This window comes from Pelobates fuscus, chromosome 1 (genome assembly GCF_036172605.1).
Source record: "Pelobates fuscus isolate aPelFus1 chromosome 1, aPelFus1.pri, whole genome shotgun sequence".
In the NCBI taxonomy this organism is placed as follows: domain Eukaryota; kingdom Metazoa; phylum Chordata; class Amphibia; order Anura; family Pelobatidae; genus Pelobates; species Pelobates fuscus.
Window position 1 is genome coordinate 8,495,018 of NC_086317.1, and position 4,698 is coordinate 8,499,715.

Consider the following 4,698-nt stretch of genomic DNA (forward strand, 5'->3'; position numbering starts at 1 on the left):
CCTCTGTGGGGCAGTTAGTTGCTGGGGTAACTCCCTCTGTGGGGCAGTTAGTTGCTGGGGTAACTCCCTCTGTGGGGCAGTTAGTTGCTGGGGTAACTCTCTCTGTGGGGCAGTTAGTTGCTGGGGTAACTCTCTCTGTGGGGCAGTTAGTTGCTGGGGTAACTCTCTCTGTGGGGCAGTTAGTTGCTGGGGTAACTCTCTCTGTGGGGCAGTTAGTTGCTGGGGTAACTCTCTCTGTGGGGCAGTTAGTTGCTGGGGTAACTCTCTCTGTGGGGCAGTTAGTTGCTGGGGTAACTCTCTCTGTGGGGCAGTTAGTTGCTGGGGTAACTCTCTCTGTGGGGCAGTTAGTTGCTGGGGTAACTCTCTCTGTGGGGCAGTTAGTTGCTGGGGTAACTCTCTCTGTGGGGCAGTTAGTTGCTGGGGTAACTCTCTCTGTGGGGCAGTTAGTTGCTGGGGTAACTCTCTCTGTGGGGCAGTTAGTTGCTGGGGTAACTCTCTCTGTGGGGCAGTTAGTTGCTGGGGTAACTCCCTCTGTGGGGCAGTTAGTTGCTGGGGTAACTCCCTCTGTGGGGCAGTTAGTTGCTGGGGTAACTCCCTCTGTGGGGCAGTTAGTTGCTGGGGTAACTCCCTCTGTGGGGCAGTTAGTTGCTGGGGTAACTCCCTCTGTGGGGCAGTTAGTTGCTGGGGTAACTCTCTCTGTGGGGCAGTTAGTTGGGGTAACGCTCTCTCTGGGGGGCAGTTGCTGGGGTAACGCTCTCTCTGGGGGGCAGTTGCTTGGGTAACGCTCTCTCTGGGGGGCAGTTGCTGGGGTAACGCTCTCTCTGGGGGGCAGTTGGGGTAACGCTCTCTCTGGGGGGCAGTTGGGGTAACGCTCTCTCTGGGGGGCAGTTGCTGGGGTAACGCTCTCTCTGGGGGGCAGTTGCTGGGGTAACGCTCTCTCTGGGGGCAGTTAGTTGCTGGGGTATCTCGGTAGGTGCCGGGTGGGGGTGGCCGGTAGGTGTACCCGGTAGCTGTGGCCGTATTTACCGTCCCGGTGGCCCCGGTATCACCGAGCTGCTGTCTCTCATGAATCTTGTGGCTAAGCCCCGCCCCCGGACCCCCCGGACGCCCCGCCCGCCCCGGAACATGGATGACGTGCCCCGGCCGTCATGGACCTGGCGCGAGCCCCGGAACCTGGAAAAACATGGCGGCTGGCCCAGAATGCAGAGCGCAGGCCTCCGAGAGTGAGGGCGGGGCTAGGTGTGACGTCATGGGTGGGAGGCTACTTATACAATGTTGCAATGTGTGAGGGGGGTTACTCAGCATTACAACTGCCACCCTGGGGGGGAGGGGGAGAGAGGGTATTACTGCCACCCTGGGGGGAGGGGGAGAGGGTATTACTGCCACCCTGGGGGGAGGGGGAGAGGGTGAGGGTATTACTGCCACCCTGGGGGGAGGGGGAGAGGGTATTACTGCCACCCTGGGGGAGAGAGGGTATTACTTACACCCTGAGTGGGGAGAGGGTATTACTGCCACCTTGAGGGGGAGGGGGGAGAGGGTATTACTGCCACCCTGGGGGCAGGGGGAGGGGATATTACTGCCACCCTGGGGGGAGGGGAGAGAGGGTATTACTGCCACCCTGGGGGAAGGGGGAGGGGATATTACTGCCACCCTGGGGGGGAGGGGGGAGAGGGTATTACTGCCACCCTGGGGGAGAGAGGGGGGTATTACTTCCACCCTGAGGGGGAGGGGAGAGAGGGTATTACTGCCACCCTGGGGGGAGAGAGGGGGGTATTACTTCCACCCTGAGGGGGAGGGGAGAGAGGGTATTACTGCCACCCTGGGGGGAGAGGGTATTACTGCCACCCTGGGGGGAGGGGGTATTACTGCCACCCTGGGGGGAGGGGATATTACTGCCACCCTGGGGGGAGGGGATATTACTGCCACCCTGGGGGGAGGGGGAGAGAGGGTATTACTGCCACCCTGGGGGGAGGGGGTATTACTGCCACCCTGGGGGGAGGGGATATTACTGCCACCCTGGGGGGAGGGGGAGAGAGGGTATTACTGCCACCCTGGGGGGAGGGGGAGAGAGGGTATTATTGCCACCCTGGGGGGAGGGGGAGAGGGTATTACTGCCACCCTGGGGGAGAGAGGGGGGTATTACTTCCACCCTGAGGGGGAGGGGAGAGAGGGTATTACTGCCACCCTGGGGGGAGAGGGTATTACTGCCACCCTGGGGGGAGGGGGTATTACTGCCACCCTGGGGGGAGGGGATATTACTGCCACCCTGGGGGGAGGGGATATTACTGCCACCCTGGGGGGAGGGGGAGAGAGGGTATTACTGCCACCCTGGGGGGAGGGGGTATTACTGCCACCCTGGGGGGAGGGGATATTACTGCCACCCTGGGGGGAGGGGGAGAGAGGGTATTACTGCCACCCTGGGGGGAGGGGGAGAGAGGGTATTATTGCCACCCTGGGGGGAGGGGGAGAGGGTATTACTGCCACCCTGGGGGAGAGAGGGTATTACTTACACCCTGAGTGGGGAGAGGGTATTACTGCCACCTTGGGGGGGAGGGGGGAGAGGGTATTACTGCCACCCTGGGGGCAGGGGGAGGGGATATTACTGCCACCCTGGGGGGAGGGGAGAGAGGGTATTACTGCCACCCTGGGGGGAGGGGGAGGGGATATTACTGCCACCCTGGGGGGGAGGGGGGAGAGGGTATTACTGCCACCCTGGGGGAGAGAGGGGGGTATTACTTCCACCCTGAGGGGGAGGGGAGAGAGGGTATTACTGCCACCCTGGGGGGAGAGGGTATTACTGCCACCCTGGGGGGAGGGGGTATTACTGCCACCCTGGGGGGAGGGGATATTACTGCCACCCTGGGGGGAGGGGGGAGAGGGTATTACTGCCACCCTGGGGGAGAGAGGGGGTATTACTTCCACCCTGAGGGGGAGGGGAGAGAGGGTATTACTGCCACCCTGGGGGGAGAGGGTATTACTGCCACCCTGGGGGGAGGGGGTATTACTGCCACCCTGGGGGGAGGGGATATTACTGCCACCCTGGGGGGAGGGGGGAGAGGGTATTACTGCCACCCTGGGGGGAGGGGAGAGAGGGTATTACTGCCACCCTGGGGGGAGGGGGAGAGGATATTACTGCCACCCTGGGGGGAGGGGTGAGAGGGTATTACTGCCACCCTGGGGGGAGATAGGGTATTACTGCCACCCTGGGGGGAGGGGAGAGAGGGTATTACTGCCACCCTAGGGGAGAGAGGGTATTACTGCCACCCTGGGGGGAGAGGATATTACTGCCACCCTGGGGGGAGGGGAGAGATTGTATTACTGCCACCCTGGGGGGAGGGGATAGAGGGTATAACTGCCACCCTGGGGGGAGGGGAGAGAGGGTATTACTGCCATCTTGGGGGAGGGGGGAGAGGGTATTACTGCCACCCTGGGGGGAGGGGAGAGAGGGTATTACTGCCACCCTGGGGGGAGGGGGAGAGGATATTACTGCCACCTTGGGGGGAGGGGGGAGAGGGTATTACTGCCACCCTGGGGGGAGATAGGGTATTACTGCCACCCTGGAGGGAGGGGAGAGAGGGTATTACTGCCACCCTGGGGGGAGAGGATATTACTGCCACCCTGGGGGGAGGGGGGAGAGGGTATTACTGCCACCCTGGGGGGAGGGGAGAGAGGGTATTACTGCCTCCCTGGGGGGAGGGGGAGAGAGGGTATTACTGCCACCCTGGGGGGGAGGGGATATTACTGCCACCCTGGGGGGAGGGGGAGGGGATATTACTGCCACCCTGGGGGGAAGGGAGAGAGGGTATTACTGCCACCCTGGGGGGAGGGGATATTACTGCCACCCTGGGGGGAGGGGAGAGAGGGTATTACTGCCACCCTGGGGGTAGAGGGTATTACTGCCACCCTGGGGGGAGAGGGTATTACTGCCACCCTGGGGGAGAGAGGGTATTACTGCCACCCTGGGGGGGAGGGGGGAGATTGTATTACTGCCACCCTGGGGGAGAGAGGGGGGTATTACTTCCACCCTGAGGGGGAGGGGAGAGAGGGCATTACTGCCACCCTGGGGGGAGAGGGTATTACTGCCACCCTGGGGGGAGGGGGTATTACTGCCACCCTGGGGAGAGAGGGGGGTATTACTGCCACCCTGGGGGGAGGGGGTATTACTGCCACACGAGGGGGAGGGGATATTACTGCCACCCTGGGGGGAGGGGGGAGAGGGTATTACTGCCACCCTGGGGGGAGGGGAGAGAGGGTATTACTGCCACCCTGGGGGGAGGGGGAGAGGATATTACTGCCACCCTGGGGGGAGGGGGGAGAGGGTATTACTGCCACCCTGGGGGGAGATAGGGTATTACTGCCACCCTGGGGGGAGGGGAGATAGGGTATTACTGCCACCCTGGGGGAGAGAGGGGAGAGAGGGTATTACTGCCACCCTGGGGGGAGAGGATATTACTGCCACCCTGGGGGGAGGGGAGAGATTGTATTACTGCCACCCTGGGGGGGAGGGGATAGAGGGTATAACTGCCACCCTGGGGGGAGGGGAGAGAGGGTATTACTGCCATCCTGGGGGAGGGGGGAGGGGGGAGGGGGGAGAGGGTATTACTGCCACCCTGGGGGGAGGGGAGAGAGGGTATTACTGCCACCCTGGGGGGAGGGGGAGAGGATATTACTACCACCCTGGGGGGAGAGGGTATTACT